General features: G+C 44.6%; 1 long non-coding RNA gene across 1 annotated transcript; it reads left to right on the forward strand.

Moving 5' to 3' along the window:
* The first annotated feature begins 18,628 nt into the window (after positions 1-18,628).
* Positions 18,629-21,945, forward strand: LOC142475027 (uncharacterized). Its single transcript, XR_012790673.1, has 3 exons — positions 18,629-18,755; positions 19,121-19,146; positions 21,841-21,945. It is a non-coding gene; the product is annotated as an uncharacterized LOC142475027 (long non-coding RNA).
* The last annotated feature ends 226 nt before the right edge of the window (positions 21,946-22,171 follow it).

Here is a 22,171-nt window from a genome sequence, read left to right on the forward strand (position 1 = left end):
AGATATAAACCACATGGTCTGTCCTGCAGGTTATGAAGCTTGATATTTGGAAGCTTTCGCCTGTAACGTTTGATACGAACTGGTTTTGGTTAGGTGATTTGAACCGACAGGCTGTGCATGTCTTGCACCCATAAAACCCCTTTGTATGTAGCCAACTATTATCTGTACAGTTTTTTTTGTTTCTCAGAGCACTTGGTGCGAGTTGATCTTTGAGATTCTTGGCTTTTTTATATACTATACTAGGTTTATTAGGGATGACTGGGCCTAAGACAGGATCATTTTTTAATATATCCCAATGTTTAAATAGGATTTTTTTGATCACATTTGCCTCTCTATTGTAACCCGTAAGGAAGGCATATTCAAAGTTCCGGTTTTCCTTTTTTCTCTTATCTTTTACTTTCAATAGGTCAGATCTATTCATGTTCCTAACTTTTTCCCTAGCGCCATTTAATAGTTCCTCATTATAATTCCTCTCTAGAAATTTGCTTTGGATCCTATCTGACTGTGTTTCGCACTCTTCTACATCGGTGCAATTCCTTTTAATGCGTATCAGCTGACTGATTGGGACGTTGTCCATCCAATTAGATAGATGGCAACTGTCTCTCCTGATGTAGTTGTTTTTTTCAGTGTCTTTGAAATGTGTTCTTGTCTTTAACATTTTATTTTCAACATAGATGTTTAAATCTAAATAGTTCACCGCCGTGTTGCTCCACTCATTGGTGAAAGAAAGATTGCATGTGTTTACATTCATATTGTTCAAAAATGTAATGAGTTTGTCTTCTCCCCCACTCCAAATAATAAAAATATCATCTATGTAACGGCGATAGGTGACAAGATCCGCGCCCAGCTCGGTATCACTCCAGATGTTGTCATTTTCCCACTCTGCTACAAATAGGTTTGCGTAGCTGGGCGCAAATCTCGTCCCCATCGCCGTTCCACATTTTTGCAAATAAAAAGTGTCTCCGAACCAAAAATAATTGTGCTCTAATATGAACTTAATGCTATCTACAATGAAATTAACTTGTGATTCTAATAAAGTGTCATCTCCCTGCAGGAACCCTTTCGTGGCAGCACATCCCTGATCATGCTGTATTACTGTATACAAGGATGCGACATCGCATGTCGCTAAGATAAAGTGATCTTCCCATGTCACATCCTTTAACACATTTAGCAGATCTGTTGTATCTCGCAGATACGATTTTTGTTGGGTCACAAACTTTTGCAAAAAGGTATCTATATACATTGAGAGGTTTGCGGTTAGCGAGCCAATCCCCGAGACAATTGGTCTGCCTGGGGGATTGACTACGCTCTTGTGTATTTTTGGCAGGAAGTAGAAGACGGGCATCCTGGCTTTTTCCTGATACAAGAATTTATACTCTTTTTCATCCAGGATGCCCGCCTCCCTTCCTCCATCCAACAGTATTTTAAGTTCCTCTGTATACTCCTTGATCGGATTGGAGGGTAGCTTACTGTAAGTATTAATATCCCCCAAAAGTCTTAGTGCTTCCTTCTCGTAGTCTAGTTTATCCATAAGGACGATACCACCTCCTTTGTCTGCCTGTTTGATAATGAGGTTTTCCCTTTCTATTAGTTGTTTTAAACCTTCTTTCTCAGTTTTAGTTAGATTTTCAGTTTTCCTTTTGTTTGATTGTGTAATGTCTTTTTTAATCAAATCATCAAAATCTTTGGTAATCATTTGGAAGAAAACCTCCAAATGATTACCTGAAGCGAAGTGGGGAAAAAAAGAGGATTTAGGCCTCAGTCCTGTATGGATAAATTGTCTCTCCTGTTCAACTACAGGGGGCACTGTTATATTCATTATGGGTTCGGTATGTTTACCTAAAAAATATCTTTTTACAGTCAGCTTCCTTAGATACCGATTGGCATCTATGAATAAGTCAAAATTGCTGTGCCCTTTCATAGGCGCAAAGGATAGACCCTTGGAGAGAATGCTTTTTTGTGGGTCAGTAAGAGTTACTCCACTTAGATTGAATACATTATTCATTTCTATTTCGTATTTCTTTTTTCTCTCCCTTTTTCGTCTGCCTCTCTTTCCTCTGACAGTCTTCCTCTTTTGTTGTTGCCGTTTATCCCTTTCTCTTGTCTCTGCTGACTCTTGTTCTTCCCTCCCCATAAAGTGGAAGGGCCCTCTCCTACATCTAAAAAAGAGGGGGAATCTGTATTTTCCCCGTTTTCCCGGCTATTAATTTTCTCCTCTCTTTCTCTGGAGTCTGTTGATTTAGTTCTTCTATTATTCTTAGCTAGCCTTTCTTCCTCTCTTTTTTCTTTTTTCTTTTGGTTTATAGGTGTGTAATTAGCCCTTCCTCTTTCTGAATCTCGCCTCGGTGATCGCTCTAACTTTCTGTTTGAATCATCTCTATGTTGATTATCATGCCTATCCTTCCTGGAACTTTCTCCTGATGGTGGTCTCTCATGATGTATGTTGTTATCTTTGTATGTGTTTCTATAGGGTTTCCTATATGGTCTATTTATAGTCCAATTCCTTTGTTCCCCCTTTCTGTAATCTTCCTCATCCCTATGTAGTTTCTTGGATTTATTATTATCTGTGTCCTTTTCAAGTGTATCGAGTTTCTTTTGTAATGATATATTTTTCTCTTTAAACTCTTTTGTATCTTCAAAAGGAGTTAATTTCTCTTTAATCTCAGTCAGATAGGATCCAAAGCAAATTTCTAGAGAGGAATTATAATGAGGAACTATTAAATGGCGCTAGGGAAAAAGTTAGGAACATGAATAGATCTGACCTATTGAAAGTAAAAGATAAGAGAAAAAAGGAAAACCGGAACTTTGAATATGCCTTCCTTACGGGTTACAATAGAGAGGCAAATGTGATCAAAAAAATCCTATTTAAACATTGGGATATATTAAAAAATGATCCTGTCTTAGGCCCAGTCATCCCTAATAAACCTAGTATAGTATATAAAAAAGCCAAGAATCTCAAAGATCAACTCGCACCAAGTGCTCTGAGAAACAAAAAAAACTGTACAGATAATAGTTGGCTACATACAAAGGGGTTTTATGGGTGCAAGACATGCACAGCCTGTCGGTTCAAATCACCTAACCAAAACCAGTTCGTATCAAACGTTACAGGCGAAAGCTTCCAAATATCAAGCTTCATAACCTGCAGGACAGACCATGTGGTTTATATCTTGGAATGTTCCTGCAGGTTACAATATGTTGGAAAGACCATAAGGCCTGTACGGACGAGAATATTGGAACATGTTAGTGGGATTCACAGGAAGTTACAGAATCACAGTATTCCAAAACATTTTTCTGACTTCCATGCTGGGGAACCGACAGGCTTGCATTATCAAGCTATAGAGCATGTTCTGCCACATTGGAGGGGAGGCGATAGAGGTTTAGAACTACTAAGAAGGGAAGCGTTTTGGATCCACCGCTTAAAAACCATGACACCAAAGGGCCTGAATGCAGAATTAGATCTGACACCCTTCTTAGTCTGACCATCTAACTGAATGTAATCTCCTTCCCCCCCCCCCCCCCCCATTTTTTTGCCTCTTCTTTTTCCTCTCTTCTAGGCTCAATATATCCTATCTGCGTGTGTTTTCAGATAGTGACATCATACTATGTGTATTAGCACTGATAGCTAGAGATTGCATAATACCATTTTGATATGACATAATGTATAAAAATGTTTTGGAATGTGTAAGAGTCTCTATCATTATAGATCTTTAGAGTAGAACATAGATGTCCTGTTGTATATTGCGTTTGTGTTAAAAACATGTATTGAGAACTGATGTTCAAAAATGTAAAAAATGTAAAAAATACAAAAAATATATAGATTGCATAAATATGTATAATGTAAATGAAATGTCATTTTCCACCCAAATTTGTAGTCACTTATAAACACTAAAAATTATACAATAAGCACTAAGAGCTTAATTACTTTATAAGTAATATCTACTTGAGTTTTCCCTCTAAAATGTCAGCTAGCATTAAAACCAATTAAATATAACATCAGATATGAATTTAATTATCCCAGAATCATCTGTATTGTTGTCTGGGATTATTTACACAGAAGCAGATTCTAAGTAATTTAGTTAGTTGAAATAATAATGAAAATAATACTGACATGAACATAAATTGGGTCACAATAAATCAGACTGCAAGATAATAGCAGCAACTTGAATTATCCAATTACATAAGTTAAAACTGCCCAGTATCAATTGCTGACTTTATGCATTCATTCCTGAACTAAAATAAACCCTCCCCCTCTCCCCCCCCCGTTTTTTTTTTTTTGTGATGCAGCTTCTATTGTAGACTTAGAGACCAACACAAGTCTCAAAGAAACTCTTTTTAAAAGAAATCAGCCTAAACTTCCTTTTACAAAAATGCAAATTGCCAATTATAAATTAAAATACTATCAAACAGCACTGGATACTCCATGTGTATATTCTAAGTGCTGAATAGATACAATTTTCCTGTAGATGGATAACATTATATAAAGATTAACTCCTATGAAAATGATGTTTCATCAAGAATCAAAGCATGTATTATGTGTAATATGGATATCCTAATTGGAATACTCATGTAAAGATTGGATACCATAGCGCTGAGGTAATTGTCTGTATTGATTGTATAATTAGAACAGAGAGGGTATAAAAGGACATTCATTAACCCCACAACTCACACACTCCTGACGAAGCCATTGACAGCTTGCTGAGCTGGGCGAAACGCGTAGAGTGGTGTTTTGGTCTAGTGAGGGATCCGTAGCTGTACCTTCCACTGAGCAGTGACGTCACACGCGCCGGAGGAGAAACGGAGCTGAGCGTTCCAGGCTGCAGACAGCTGATATCCAGAGCCAGAGAGGAGGCGGTGAGATCGGATTAAACCCCCTAGAATCACTGTGATTGTGATAAATGCTATTTTAATTCTAGCACATTGTAAGTGCACATTTTATATGTTTATATGTTCATATTCATTTTATAAAGTTTTTGGAAAGACAGATCGCGCTATGTAGCTTTGTTTCCTCCCTATGTACACCATGGTTACCCTGACGAGATAAGCCTGGAGGGATATCCACAAATACACAGATACTACCTGGGGTGGCAGCCCAATCTGCCAACTGCATGCTTACCACTTACATCTTGTAAGTAGATAGACCAGCAGAGCCAAAATATCGTCATTAATATTTCATCATAGTCTCAACGTCTGCACTTAAATTTGCACTGTTTTCTGTTTTTTATTTCCCTATATTTTGCTCCTCCTGGATTGTTTGAAACACATCTTTCTACTTGGAACCCTGGAAACAGGTTCTACCAGAGGGTTTGAGCAGGGTTTCTTATTATTAGAGCACTAATATTAATTATTATTGCACTTGCACGTATCACTATTATATGTATTTAAGTTGTTAGCGCCTTATATTCACTTATTCACAACTACCGTTTCAACCTCAAGTATAAACAAGGGCCCACCAACGTGGCGGCCGATGCTTTGTCACGAAGACCGGGGCTCCCGTCTGTCCTGGAGGAGGGGGTGTGGGAAGAGATTCCGGGGCCTGGTATACGTGCTCTATGCTCCACAGCCGCAGTAGTCGACAATCAGATCGCGTTTTCGGAGCTAAGAGTAGCCGATTCATTAGGGTGTCAATCCCGTGCTGTCCCTCGGGCTTACCGAGGCTGGAAAGGAATGAATATTACAGAAGACAAAATTATCTCCTGGAACAAGCTAGTGCAGTATCAAATTCAAGACCCAGAATTAGCTCGCCAAGCACTGCAGCAAGGAAACCCCTCTATTCTTAAGTAAGCCCCCAGAGAGTTGGTGAAACTCTTGTTAAACGAGTTCGGAAAATTCGAACTGGACAATGGCCTCCTGTATCGGGTCATACCCTACCATAATCATCCCGACCGGCGACAGCTATTCCTGCCTAAGATTCTGCGGAATATGGTCCTCAGGGCCCTACACGACGATCATGGCCATTTAGGTGTCGACAAAACATTCGGGTTAATTCGGGACCGATTCTACTGGCCAAAGATGAGAGAATCCGTGGAATTTCATTGCCGACTGTGTACCCGCTGCATACAGAGGAAGACTCTCCCCACTCGAGCTGCCCCCATGGCGCATTTGAAAAGCTCTGGCCCCATGGATTTGGTGTGCATGAATTTCTTATTTATCGAGCCGGACTCCCGGGGCATCGGTAATGTACTAGTGATTACGGACCACTACACAAGATATGCCCAAGCATTCCCCACCAAGGATCAACAAGTCTACAGCAGGCGTATAAACTAGCGGAAAAAACGGCGGCGCAATTAAATGCCAGCAACAAGAGACGCTATGACCACAAGGTGAGGCATAAGGAGATTCATGCGGGGGACGCTGTCCTTCTACGTAATTTAGGCGTTCCTGGGAAGCACAAATTGGCTGATCGGTGGAGAGATGGGGTGTATGAGGTAGAATCACAGATGCCTGGCCTCCCGGTGTACCGCATCAAGGATTCAGAAGGCCGGGTAAAGGTATGGCATAGGAATCATCTGCTCCCCATACCTCAAGTAGGGGACAACGAATTGGAAGTGCCCACTGTTTCAATAGATGGAGAAGATGGAAATACAGAGGCTGGCCCAGAGACTGTAATAAATGCCATCTCTGAGAATCCGATGGAGGGAACCTCTCAAAGGGGCCTTCCAACCGCGGGGGCATCTCCCGAAGGAGCTATGGGTAAAGAGCCCCTTGGTTCAACGACAGATACGCTGACTCCAGTGAGCCAGCCGTTAGACCCGCAGAGCCCGTGCTTTGTGCCACAAAAAGACTTTGTAGATCTATTAAACCCCTCAAGGGCAGAATTGGAAATGCCAACTGAGACTTGCTATTCTCCAGAGGAGGTAGCTGAAGAACAACCTCGCAGAAGCCAAAGAACTGGTCAACCTCCAATGAGGATGGCGTACGATCAATTCGGGGCACCCCATTATGAAGCTCAGCAGTGGGCTTGCCGCAGAGTACAATCGGTAGTGGTAATGTTCACTGTACTGTGCAATTTAATATAGAGCCTAAGTAATATGTACGGTGTTGCGTTAATGTGGTTATATAACAATCTGTGTATAAGTTATGGAGGTGTAGTCCAAGCGGGGACGTTGGATTCTGGGGGGGGGGGGGAGAATGTAAGGGTGTGTTAGGTACTTTATGTGTGCGCGCGGAGGGAGTGCGGCAGGTTCCGCAACGGCACGATAGTACAGGGTGCCGCCATGTTATTGCGCAATGTTGCAGAGGGCACTAACAAAGTGGAGAGGTCGCGCATGCGCGATGGAAGCGCACGAACGACAGGCCAATAAGGGAAAGGCTCTATTAATGGACTACAACTTCCAGGAGCTCTGGGTCAGTCACCTGACGCTAGGAGCCAATGAGAAAGCTGGGATTAGAAGGAAGAGGAAGTGTAGAGAGAGACCACGCTAGAGAGGAGAGGAGGACAGAACCGGAGGAGGCAGTGTGAGTGCAGGGGGTCAGTGACCCGCCTGCATAGGTCAGCTATTCCCCTCAGGCCCATAGGAGAATTCCCTGAGTCACCGTAGGCTGCGGTACTGCAGGGACGCCCGATAGCGGAAGGAATTGTCACTTTAGTTAGGAACAACGCACCGAGTTGTGGCCGGTCGCCGTCATCTGGGATCAGACGGCGGGACACCGCGACATCGGGAGGTCAGGGAGCGGAAGCACGGATCCTTTGTGAAGAAGGAACGGTCACCGCCGTGACCGGAAGGTACATTGTAACGGAAAGTGCACCAACACCGGTCATCAGGCGCTGATCCCGCCTTAGGAATAACTTTGTAGTGACACTAGCAAGTGGCTAGCGGACTGAGCATACTACCTAATACTTTCCAAGGGCAACCTCTATAAGAGCGTGGCGGAGCACTGTTATACCGGACAAATTCCCTAGAGGTGTGGCGGAGCCACTATAGTATAAGGACTCTAACGTTATAATATATATATGCAAGTTATGTGTGATGTTATATAGAGAATAAGATAAGACTGCCTATGCATAGTAAAACTTGGTTGCACGCACTGTATGGTATGTTTCTTGCCCAGGGCAATCTTACATAACGGGGATCCTGGGCAAGTGGAGGCGCTGCGCTAGAACCATTACCCCAGGCTCCCAGCTAGCGGAGGCTCAGATCTCCTGGAGCCGCAGGTTGTGTACAGTACCAGTAGTCCCTTAGGAAGGCGTCAGAAAAAGGGCTACATTTGGAGGCGCTGCTGATATATCAGACCTGGGGTGCCCCATATATTTTTTTCTCAATTGTGCAACAAGTTTAATTCATCATGTCTGTGCCCTCGCCGCTCGAGTTGCGCAAGTGGGCCCAGCGGCATGAGATTCCCCTGACACGTGCTTTTAGCCTGGGACATGTTCCTGCCGTTCTCTCCCTCGGCACTGTGACTGACCGTGTCAGGAAACTCCCGCTCATGGACACTGCCCGAGTGCAAGATCACTATTACGATCGGGACCAGTTGTGGCGCAAAATATTATATGTCACTGAGCAGGACATATGCCCCGAAGCTCTGCCCTTAGTACTACTGCTACCTGAGGCCCCCGGCATACACTGTCCAATAGTGCAAGTGGATCCCACCGAGCCACTGGCCGCTTCCACCCCACAGAGGGGGTATCCCAACTCGTTAGGTGCCGTCACTAGCGGCTCTGACCGCACCCCTGAAAACAGTTTGCACCCTCGATGGCCTGCTGCAATGGGCCTGGGCACTTCGTTCACCCCTTCCGTCATGAGGCCCGCACTAAGTAGAATCAGTATGTCACGACTAGATGCCTACTCCCCAGCAGGGGGTAGCCTACTGGATAATGCCTCTATCCCTGTGCTTGCAGAAGCCATCCACCACTCCACACAGGCCCACCAATACCGGAAGTTAAAGGCGTTCTCAGGTGACAAACCCACGCCTCAGGGAGAAGTTGGATTTGAAGAGTGGCTGGATCACACGGAACAGGTACTGCCTGAATGGTCCTGCACTGACGCCATCAGGAGGCAGCGTATCGTTGAATGTCTCCGACCCCCAGCGTCCCACATGGTGCACTGCTATCGGGACGATCACCCGGACGCTGATGCGGCGGGACTCATTTACTGCCTTACCAAGACCTATGGAGCCCCTGTGGACGCCTATGCCCTGATGGCCAAGTTTCATGCTCTGGCTCAGAAAGAGGGAGAAATGGTGTCCGACTTCCTTAGACGTCTGCATCTGGATCTGTGGACTCTGGTGAGAAAGGGCGTGGTACCGAAGGTGGATGCCGACAGATTGCGCACTACCCAGCTACTGAGGGGGCTCCTGCCCCTGCATCCGGTGTCGGTACGTGTCAGCGGCTGCCTAGTACCCGGACAAGCCTTGGCGTTTAAAGACCTAATGGACCGAGTCCAAGCGCATGAGACTGTGCTGCTGGGGCGTGATTTAACCCCAGGGAAGAAGGCATCGGGTTGGAACAAGGACACCAAAAAGTCGGAAGCTAAAGCCGAGGCATCCAAGAGCGGGGACCCCGACAAAGAGGATTCGGAGGCGCCGACAGCTGCCCGGCACCGCCCTGTGTCGGGGCGAAACTCACCTCCCGAGCGAAATGTTACCTACCTCAGTCAAATCCAGTGTTATGCTTGCGGGAAGATGGGACACCTTCGGGCGCGCTGCCCCTCCCTACGGAGAACGGCGTCTCGACCGGCTCAGTCTATGCCGTGTACTCCCCAGGATGGTGGAGCCGTGGCCCAGCCTTCAACGAGTAATCGGATCGAACCCGCTGCCATCGTTCGGGTAGTAATTGAAGGTATCTATGCTTCGGCCTTGATGGATACGGGATCTCAGGTGACCATAGTGTATCGGCCCTTCTACGACCAACACTTACACCGGCTGCCGCTGTTATCTGCTGATTCTTTACGGTTGAGAGGGTTGAGTCACGAAGATTATCCCATCGATGGAGTGGTGAAGGAACATCTGGACATTCCCCAGCTGAACACCGGTAAGCATCACCCCATGGAAGTGGAAGCCTTAGTGTGTCCCGAACCACAAGATCACCCCAGTGCCCCGATAATCATGGGGACCAACACCGACATTGTGCAATCGGTGATCCGCATTTACTTACAAGAAGCGGGCGAAGCCCCGCTGCTGGCCCTCGCTACGTGTCCGGCACTACAAGAGGCTTGCGGTAAAATCGCGACTGAAGAGGAGCATGGAATGTTGTACAGTCAAGAGTGGGGACTGACTCAGATCCCTCCCGGGGAAGGGAGAATGATGATCGCGGCCTGCCACTACCCGGATAGACGTCCGGAAGATCAGCTCTTCTCATTGGAAAGCACGACCCGGGATGATCAGCGGCTTGGCTACGAACTATTAGCTTCCGTAAAGAAATGGGCGGGAAAAATTCCGAACAGAACCTGGGTGTATGTGCAGAACATCTCCCCGTACCCCATGTGCATTGATCGTCGGCAGCCGCTGGGCAGAATATATCCAGTAATACCCGAAAGGAAGGCTTTGGAGGGACGAGCGGCCACCACCCATGCCATAACCCCCCTGTTGGCATTTGACTTCGGGGATTCGCTGCTAACGGAGGACTGGAGAAAAAGACTGCAGACCAAGCTAGGAGAACGACGAGGGGTGTTCTCCATGAGTGATATGGATGTGGGGTGCAGTTGCAGCGCCCGCCACACCATTAGGATGAACGACGCTGCCCCGTTCCGGGAGCGCTCCCGCCGCCTAGCTCCCCGAGACGTGGAAGAGGTGCGGAGGTTAATAGCTGAAATGGAGAAAGCTGGTATTGTTCAAGGATCACGCAGTCCATACGCCTCTCCCATCGTGGTAGTCCGTAAGAAGAATGGGACGGTACGTCTATGCATAGATTACAGAACACTGAACAACCGTACGGTACCTGACCAGTATACTCTACCGCGCATTGAGGACCTTCTGAACGCCTTGACGGGAAGTAAATGGTTCAGTTTACTAGATTTGAGGTCAGGATACTATCAAGTGCCAATGTATCTGGAAGACCAGGAGAGGACCGCCTTCATCTGTCCGCTAGGATTCTACCAGTTCACCCGCATGCCACAAGGGATCTGCGGGGCCCCTGCCACCTTTCAGAGGCTGATGGAACAGACCCTGGGAGACATGAACCCGCAAGAATGCCTAGTGTACTTGGATGACATTATAGTGTTCGGGAAAACCTTAGAGGAGCACGAGGAGCGGTTAATGAAGGTATTGGATCGACTTCAGAAGGAGGGACTCAAACTGTCCCTGGACAAATGCAAATTTTGTCGCACGTCTGTGACATACGTGGGCCACATTGTATCAGCTGAAGGGATTTCCACCAACCCCGGGAAGATAGAGGCTGTAGTGAATTGGCCCCGGCCCAGTAACGTCCAAGAACTGCGATCCTTCCTGGGGTTCTGTGGCTATTACCGGCGTTTCGTGGAGGGCTACTCAAGTAAAGCTAAACTCCTGAATAACCTTTTAAAGATCTATCCTGAGGATACGAGCCGGAAAAGTGTCACGGCACAAACGCCCTTTGGAGAAAAGTGGACCCCTGTTTGTGAGCAAGCGTTCTTGAAACTGAAAGCCAATCTAACGCAGGCCCCAGTACTGGCCTATGCTGACCCTGATCGCGAATACGTGCTACACGTGGATGCCAGTTTTAGCGGACTAGGAGCAGTGTTGCACCAGAAACACGACACCAGGCTCCGCCCCGTGGCGTACGCGAGTCGAAGCTTGACCCCAAGTGAACAGAACTATCCTGTCCACAAGCTGGAGTTCCTAGCCCTCAAATGGGCAGTAGTGGACAAGTTACACGATTACTTGTATGGAGTACAGTTTGAAGTACGGACAGACAATAATCCCATGACATACATTAACACGTCCACCAAACTAGATGCGACCGGTCACCGGTGGTTGGCGGCACTGGCCAACTACCGTTTCAACCTCAAGTATAAACAAGGGCCCACCAACGTGGGGGCCGATGCTTTGTCACGAAGACCGGGGCTCCCGCCTGTCCTGGAGGAGGAGGTGTGGGAAGAGATTCCGGGGCCTGGTATACGTGCTCTATGCTCCACAGCCGCAGTAGTCGACAATCAGATCGCGTTTTCGGAGCTAAGAGAAGCCGATTCATTAGGGTGTCAATCCCGTGCTGTCCCTCAGGCTTACCGAGGCTGGGAAGGAATGAATATTACAGAAGACAAAATTATCTCCTGGAACAAACTAGTACAGTATCAAATTCAAGACCCAGTGATAGAATTAGCTCGCCAAGCACTGCAGCAAGGAAACCCCTCTATTCTTAAGTAAGCCCCCAGAGAGTTGGTGAAACTCTTGTTAAACGAGTTCGGAAAATTCGAACTGGACAATGGCCTCCTGTATCGGGTCATACCCTACCATAATCATCCCGACCGGCGACAGCTATTCCTGCCTAAGATTCTGCGGAATATGGTCCTCAGGGCCCTACACGACGATCATGGCCATCTAGGTGTCGACAAAACATTCGGGTTAATTCGGGACCGATTCTACTGGCCAATGATGAGAGAATCCGTGGAATTTCATTGCCGACAGTGTACCCGCTGCATACAGAGGAAGACTCTCCCCACTCGAGCTGCCCCCATGGCGCATTTGAAAAGCTCTGGCCCCATGGATTTGGTGTGCATGAATTTCTTATGTATCGAGCCGGACTCCCGGGGCATCGGTAATGTACTAGTGATTATGGACCACTACACAAGATATGCCCAAGCATTCCCCACCAAGGATCAACGAGCGGTGACGGTGGCCAGAGTATTATGGGAAAAATACTTCATTCATTATGGGTTACCGAACCGGCTACATTCGGATCAAGGCCGAGATTTCGAGAGCACTCTCATTAGAGAACTGCTGAAGTTGTTAAATATAGCTAAGTCACGAACGACTCCCTACCACCCGGAAGGGGATGCTATGCCTGAACGGTTCAACCGCACGCTACTTGACATGCTGGGAACACTAACAGGCCCTCAGAAGACGCAGTGGAGCAAGCATGTGGAGACACTGGTGCACGCATATAACTGTACTCGCCACGAGTCTACAGGGTACACTCCATATTTTTTGATGTTTGGAAGTGAAGCTAGACTGCCTGTGGATGTGCGGCTGCGGATATCTACCGATGGGGTATCCAACAGAACGCATTTCCGATATGTACAGAGATTACAAGACAGTCTACAGCAGGCGTATAAACTAGCGGAAAAAACGGCGGCGCAATTAAATGCCAGCAACAAGAGACGCTATGACCACAAGGTGAGGCATAAGGAGATTCATCCGGGGGACGCTGTCCTTCTACGTAATTTAGGCGTTCCTGGGAAGCACAAATTGGCTGATCGGTGGAGAGATGGGGTGTATGAGGTAGAATCACAGATGCCTGGCCTCCCGGTGTACCGCATCAAGGATTCAGAAGGCCGGGTAAAGGTATGGCATAGGAATCATCTGCTCCCCATACCTCAAGTAGGGGACAACGAATTGGAAGTGCCCACTGTTTCAATAGATGGTGAAGATGGAAATACAGAGGCTGGCCCAGAGACTGTAATAAATGCCATCTCTGAGAATCCGATGGAGGGAACCTCTCAAAGGGGCCTTCTAACCGCGGGGGCATCTCCCGAAGGAGCTATGGGTAAAGAGCCCCTTGGTCCAACGACAGATACGCTGACTCCAGTGAGCCAGCCGTTAGACCCGCAGAGCCCGTGCTTTGTGCCACAAAAAGACTTTGTAGATCTATTAAACCCCTCAAGGGCAGAATTGGAAATGCCAACTGAGACTTGCTATTCTCCAGAGGAGGTAGCTGAAGAACAACCTCGCAGAAGCCAAAGAACTGGTCAACCTCCAATGAGGATGGCGCACGATCAATTCGGGGCACCCCATTATGAAGCTCAGCAGTGGGCTTGCCGCAGAGTACAATCGGTAGTGGTAATGTTCACTGAACTGTGCAATTTAATATAGAGCCTAAGTAATATGTACGGTGTTGCGTTAATTGTGGTTATATAACAATCTGTGTATAAGTTATGGAGGTGTAGTCCAAGCGGGGACGTTGGATTCTGGGGGGGGGGGGGGAGAATGTAAGGGTGTGTTAGGTACTTTATGTGTGCGCGCGGAGGGAGTGCGGCAGGTTCCGCAACGGCACGATAGTACAGGGTGCCGCCATGTTATTGCGCAATGTTGCAGAGGGCACTAACAAAGTGGAGAGGTCGCGCATGCGCGATGGAAGCGCGCGAATGACAGGCCAATAAGGGAAAGGCTCTATTAATGGACTACAACTTCCAGGAGCTCTGGGTCAGTCACCTGACGCTAGGAGCCAATGAGAAAGCTGGGATTAGAAGGAAGAGGAAGTGTAGAGAGAGACCACGCTAGAGAGGAGAGGAGGGGAGGACAGAACCGGAGGAGTCAGTGTGAGTGCAGGGGGTCAGTGACCCGCCTGCATAGGTCAGCTATTCCCCTCAGGGCTATAGGAGAATTCCCTGAGTCACCGTAGGCTGCGGTACTGCAGGGACGCCTGATAGCAGAAGGAATTGTCACTTTAGTTAGGGACAACGCACCGAGTTGTGGCCGGTCGCCGTCATCTGGGATCAGACGGCGGGACACCGTGACATCGGGAGGTCAGGGAGCGGAAGCACGGATCATTTGTGAAGAAGGAACGGTCACCGCCGTGACCGGAAGGTACATTGTAACGGAAAGTGCACCAACACCGGTCATCAGGCGCTGATCCCGCCTTAGGAATAACTTTGAAGTGACACTAGCAAGTGGCTAGCGGACTGAGCATACTACCTAATACTTTACAAGGACAACCTCTATAAGAGCGTGGCGGAGCACTGTTATACCGGACAAATTCCCTAGAGGTGTGGCGGAGCCACTATAGTATAAGGACTCTAACGTTATAATATATATATGCAAGTTATGTGTGATGTTATATAGAGAATAAGGTAAGACTGCCTATGCATAGTAAAACTTGGTTGCACGCACTGTATGGTATGTTTCTTGCCCAGGGCAATCTTACATAACGGTGATCCTGGGCAAGTGGAGGTGCTGCGCTAGAACCGTTACCCCAGGCTCCCAGCTAGCGGAGGCTCAGATCTCCTGGAGCCGCAGGTTGTGTACAGTACCAGTAGTCCCTTAGGAAGGCGTCAGAAAAAGGGCTACATTTATATACAAACTATTTCCGTTTTGAAAGAGATGTTTATTTGCAGACATCGGGTAAAGCAATGGGAAGCAATGTGGCACCTTCCTATGCCAATTTATTTATGGCAGATTTTGAAAAAAAAAACAAATTAGTAGGTGAATGCTGCACTCCCCAACAAAGAAAATAATAAATACCGGTGCTCCTGGTTCAGGAATCTCTGGGTGGTATTCCAATATCAAATAGGAAGGAAGAGTCTGGGCACTACAGGTTTCTGCTTATGAAAAAATTTATTAGTGAGTCAATATGATGACGTTTTGGCCCCAAGGGCCTTTCTCCAATGCTAATGGAATGATGCATTTGAGAAAGACCTTTTGGGCCGAAACGTCATCACATTAGCTCACTAATAAAAATTTTCATAAGCAGAAACCCTTAGTGCCCAGACTCTTCCTTCCTATTAGATTTTGAAAAAAGACACATATATGACTCTCCATTCTTTTCTAAAATGCTTTACTTTTGTCGTTACATTGACGATTTGTTCTTCTTTTGAGGGGGCACGTCAAATTAACTTTGGGATTTTTTTGATTATTTAGACAAACTGGACACACCTGTAAGGTTTACAAAAAATTGGAGCGACACACAGATTTCATTCTTTGATGTGCTGCTCATTAAAACTGGGGAAAAAATACACACAAATTTGTATAGGAAACCTAAGGACAGGAACGCTGCATTACACGCTATGAGCTTTCACCCTGACTCCCTCAAACAGATATTGCCATACTCGCAAAAGGTTAGAGCCACAAAAATTGTTGACTGACCGGTTCAACTAAAAGAGACATATAATGAGATTAAGGGCCTCATGCAGTAAGCGTTGATAAGGGAATTATCGCCATTTTATAGCCAAAATTGGGTTTGAGATTCAGTAAGCGCCGATAAGTGCTTGATTTCGCCAGGTTTCGGAGCCGATAATTTTGTTATGGCCAGTCGGCTGGCGATAAGCCTGTTTTCGCCACTGATCGCCACTTTTTTAAATCGGCTGTATTCAACAACAAAAAACAGCTTATCGGGGCTGATCGGCACTACGAAATTGAGATGTTATGGCCAATTTGTCCCGCCAACTAAAGTTGGCAGTTTGGAGGGGAGAACGATCGCTAAGGCTGCCGGAACGGCACTTAGAAAAAAAAAAACTTCTGTACATCAATGGAAGTCAATGGAGCGGGGACGTATAACAGTATAGTACTGTTTACGTTTCATTGCTCACAATACAAACGTCATTTGCATTACAGTGTGGGGGGCATTTCCTGCATTGTGTCACAGCTGACGTGTATTATTTGCATAACATTCTACTTTTACATGTTTTCAGCATTTGCGGGTCACATTACTCATCATGTGATGATGTGGCAAGGGAAAATACTATACTCAACTCTTAAAGGAGAACCTCACATCATATCACACATTTTACTCAACTGAGCGACAATTATTTACATGATGTTACACATGTCACACATACACAGTATATTCATGTTCCTTTATATTACACAATGCTTGTAATGTGTCACGCATCTGTAAAGGTTCATGTACATCTAAATTCTCATGTTTACATCTAGGTTTGGTCCTGCCTATTTTCATGACGTCACTTATTGGACTCTCATTCACATTGCATGTTTACATTATAACCGTTGCATTACAAGCACTTCAACCTAACTTATACACACATGTACAGTAATTCATCATTGGGACACCTTGTAAACTCATTCTATAGCAACTATCCTCCTTACAGAAATGCATGCATATGCACACGACTATTCATTGTTGGCAACATGTGACAATAACATGGCTAATTACACATGTTACACAAAACTTTTCCCACGTCAATCTCAGCCTTTTTGTCTAATTACATGACTGACTCTTGCGTTCAGAAGTTTTACATGCATTGCACATGCAACTATTTATTTGCAAGCAATGTTTGTACAAAGCTTCACATCACATCATTGGCAAATATCATCATTCCCTGCAGAATACACACAACAAATACTTATAACAACAACTGCACACAGCTTGCCACAGAAGTACTTTATTATGTTAATGTAACACCTTGCATTTTACTATGTCACCTGACATCATCACATACCTATTTAAAGGACGCCCATTACCTGCTCATTCACAGCTACTCATTTCAAAATGTTGCGATTGTTTAGGAGACGGAGGAACATTCTTTTCTATGACATGCTTGATGATCAAGAGAATCATATAGGGCAAGGGAGGGACAGACCGAGGGACAGTGACAGGCACGCGGATACGACAGGGACAGGGAGAGGGACAGGCCGAGGGAGAGGTAGAGGGACAGGAGATCAGAGGAGAAGACAGAGGAGACAAGTTGTGCCTCGTCCGCGTGTGTACAGGGAGAGAACCCTGTTAGATGGGATGAGTGAGGAGGAGATAGTAAGTCGCTATCGTTTGAGTTCAGCAGCAATCTTATCTCTTTATGAGGAGATAAGGGGAGATTTAGATTTTTTCACAGCCAGAGGTCGTGCAGTCCCTGGGCTTGTTAAAATGCTGTGCTCATTACATTATCTTGCTTCCGCGTCATACCAGACAACTGTGGGCATAGTGGGCGGGGTCTCGCAATCTACATTCTCGCGGGCCTTGACCCAGTTTCTCTATGCACTCAATAGACGCGCTAGGAATTATATTCATTTTCCTACAGAGGCGACAGAGTGGCTGGAAGTCAGGACTGGCTTTTATAATATAGCAGGGATACCATGTGTGCTGGGTGCAATCGATTGCACACATGTTGCTTTGATTGCACCTAGTCAGAGTGAGCATGTGTACCGCAATCGTAAGCACTACCATTCACTCAATGTACAGGTGGTATGTGATGCCACGATGAGGATAATGCATGTGGTACCCAAATTCCCTGGTTCCAGTCACGATTCCTCTATCCTGAGGAACTCTTCAGTCTTCCATGCGTTCGAAGAGGGACATTTTGAACATGGTTGGCTGCTGGGTGAGTACACATTTACATGTTCTAACACAAAACACATTTTTATTTAGGAATGTTGGCATTGTACAATTTGATCACTAATGTCAGCTTATGTGTGCTCCATTCATTATAGGTGACTCAGGATACGGAATTAGGCCGTGGCTCTTGACTCCGGTGCTAAACCCTCAAACTGAAGCAGAGAAGAGGTACAATGCAGCCCATATATCTACAAGATCTGTTATAGAGAGGACATTTGGCCTACTCAAGGCCAGATTTAGGTGTCTGGACAGAACTGGTGGGGCTCTTCTATACAAGCCTCAAAAAGTGTCTGATATAATCCTTGCCTGTTGCATTTTGCACAATGTTGCACTCAGGCACAATGTACAATCAGACCTAGCTGAGCCTTTGGTAGACGAGCATCCCACCCATGTAGCTGCTGAAAATGAACAAACAGCCAGTGGTGGCCAGACACGCCAGAATCTCATCAATTCATTTTTTTCTTGTAAGTAAAAACATATATGTTCCAAGTTCTACTTTTATAGTTACATTATGTTATCTTAACAAGAATGTTTTTTTATATACCCTTCTGGTAGGACACAGATGAATATGGGTTGCACACCTTTCTTTTCTCTGCTGTGTGCACAAAGGGATGTGGCACCGGTATGTTATTGTTGCACAGGTTATATAATCCCTCTTCAATTGTACTTTAGTTGTGTGTATGTGAATACAACTGGGGTAACAAAGCACTAATATTTTAGCATTGTGTTGTTCCTTATGCTAAGACAAAACACATATTATGCCCATACTCATTCATGCTTCTAGTATTCTTACATACAATGTTATTGGTGCAGTGTAACATGTACATCCATATGATGTGTACACCAGGCTGATTTACATTTTGAATGTGATTAAATATACATGGTGTTGCACATTTAACACCAAATACACACTTTGCTGTGTTGTTTACGGTACTGAAGATGGCATGTCAATGTTTGCCATTTATATATTGTTCCTTTGCATTATAGGTATATTTGCAGTATGACTGATCATGGTATGTATATTTTCTGACATCTCTCATAAGATGTGGCTACCTCAATCTTCCTATAATTATTGGAAGTAAAAACCCAACATATTGGTTTAAACACAAATGTAACATATATGTACTTTCTGTATCATGTATATGCATTTAGCTACTCTTGCGCTTTCATGTGCATTGTATTAGAAAATGATTACTCCCATTTCATCACATTTTATGTATGTTTCCTTATAAATTCCATTAATATAATATAGAGGTGTTTGGAGACAAGGGGATAACTGTAGTTATTTGTTTACTTACGGGAGCTCATTAATCACGGATAAAATTGACTGATCATAACACTACATGCATGAATGCCTGTAATCACAATAATGCGTACTACATCTTATATTTAGCAATGTAGGTTTTTTTTAATGCTACGAATTAATAGTCAACATTAATTTAAATTTGTGACATGTGTATGTATAAGTCACACGTGTGTGGATGTGTCCTACATGTACCAAGTGTAAAACTCTTAACAGAAAAGACAATGTTGTCGCAAATGTTACTGTCATTTAGCATTTCTAATTTACCAATATGACAATGTAGGTAATATTTTTGGAATATAAATCACGTCACTTCATCATTATCATGATGATAATTATCAAGTATTCTCACAATTGTAACGTCAATCACGTGCACATTAGCATAGACACACTTTTTAAGACAACTGTTTGTGTCTGTATCAATTTGTGTAGGATCCATGTATAACACCGACAAATGATAACACCAGCTTTATTATGGTAGCTTATATCATCATATTGACTATACTATGTATTTTTAGAACGATTAATAAACACAGTAAACTATAGTTAGTTAGGTTAATGAAATATACACAGAAACGTACTTCATAACATGATGTTGATGTCATATTCAGAACATCATGCATTGGAGGGGACCATAACATCTGGCCAGTAACATTATTTGCTACAGTCCCAAACCATTTTATCAACATACCCATGTAACAAGAGATTTTAAAAATAAATGGCTACTTGGTTGTAAGTGTCCTTTACATTGGGAGAAGGAGTGGCACACTGAGTAAAGACACACACTGGCACTGATAGTTTGAAGCAGGGGAGTCTGGTTCAATTCCCGGTGTTGGCTCCTTGTGACCTTGGCCAAGTCACTTTATCTCCCTGTGCCTCATGCGGCAAAAAAAATTTGTACGTTCCACGGGCCAGGGACCTCAGGCTGAAACATGTGTCTGTAAATCGCTGCGTACAACTAGCAGCCCTATACATGAACATGCTCATATTATTATTATTATTATTATTATTATTGTTACATAGTTTCGACAGTCATACGTTCCATTACACAATAGAATACACAAATGTGTTAGCAGAGTGTGAATGGTTGTTATATATAAAACACACCATGTCATAAAATGTTAGTAGTCATTAAAGAACACTCAATAAAAATTCATGAGGCACTCTTTTGCAACATCATTATGTTAATTAAGTGCTTATGCAATATAGGCATAAGGGTATCACATTTTTAATTTTTTGTTAATAAGCGCTGCAAGCAATATAAAATTAGTTCCATATGTAGTATAGTAGTCGGTGGCTCCTCCTCACAATCATCTCATATAAAGGTAGACTCTTCTGAAATCATACATTGATCCGATTGTATCTTCCCCGACATCTCTGAAATACAGCAAACACATGATGGTCAAATATGGCACCTTACTATATATGTATCCGTGACAACGCGTTACACACCTCTATATGATTGTGTACATACACACGTCACTCACTTATATGTTAGAAATACAAGTGTACATCAGTATGTGATTTTTTTTTACATTTGTAGCAGGCATAACTATGTATATGAAGTGAACGTTGCCTGTATACTGAAAAATGTGCGCGCACATCTTAGTGTGCGCACGCACTTCACGCTTGGCTCCACTAACTGTTAGCGCATGCGCAAAACAAAGCGAACGTTGTGCGTTCAATACATGTAGAAAATACCAGTAAACATAACATCTTTATTTCAAATACAATGAAGATGAAACTACATTCGTTCTAAACTAGTACATCTGTATTCTTTTTAAACAGACGTGTTTGGACACAAAGGACGGCCGATAACACAATGCGCAAATGCAATACGTGTGATGTCATGTTAAGCCAGCGTGAAACGCACGCTAACACTCCTCCCAGTCAATTAACATTGGGCTAACGCCCAGTTGACGCCTACAAACATTGAGCCGCACGCATGACACACTGCAGTTACCGTTACTATAACAAAACATGACAGCCAATAGGCTTTGAGGCGCGCACGTCGCTTGGGGGCGGGACTTACATCCGTAATCCTTTTTAAGGACGCCTTGGCCCATGACAAGGGTCCCACGTCATACGTGGTGGACCCGCTTTTAAATGTTGTAGATGTTGCATGATAACAAAACAGGTATGTGTTAGAGTTATGGTAAAATGTTGCTAATATGTTTAAAGGGATAGGAAAGTACGTATATTTATTCCGTCAGCAATGTGTACTACTCTTTCAGGTTATACTATATTGTAATCGGAAACAATTTGTTTGTGATCGCTACATGTTATGCAGTCTGCAATGTTACGCTGTATCCACGCATTGAAAGTGAAAATGGTGGTTACAAAAAAAAAAACATTTAAACGCACAGTCAACGCATAACGGTTGTTATATTTACCATTCTTCTAGAATTAACTCTTCGCCTGGCTGCAACTGGTCGCTCCAGAAATGCAAGGCATTTTCATCCACGCTTGACCCACCCGCTGAATCCAGTATGACACACATCTCCTCCATGAAGCGCTCATAGGAATCGCCACAGCTTTCTTCAAACAATTGGTCGGGAGGTAGGTTCATTTCTTCGGGTTCCCATTCCAATGCATTTTCAGCTGAAAGGCTTGGTACATAATCATAGTACTTTTGATCTTGTACAATGTGGGTTTCAGGAATGGAGGGTGCAGATATTGCAGCAGGTATCGATTCACACGGAACAGTAGTAGCGGATCCATTGCTATTGGCATTA

The sequence above is a fragment of the Ascaphus truei genome, unplaced genomic scaffold (assembly GCF_040206685.1).
Source record: "Ascaphus truei isolate aAscTru1 unplaced genomic scaffold, aAscTru1.hap1 HAP1_SCAFFOLD_1058, whole genome shotgun sequence".
Lineage (NCBI taxonomy): Eukaryota > Metazoa > Chordata > Amphibia > Anura > Ascaphidae > Ascaphus > Ascaphus truei.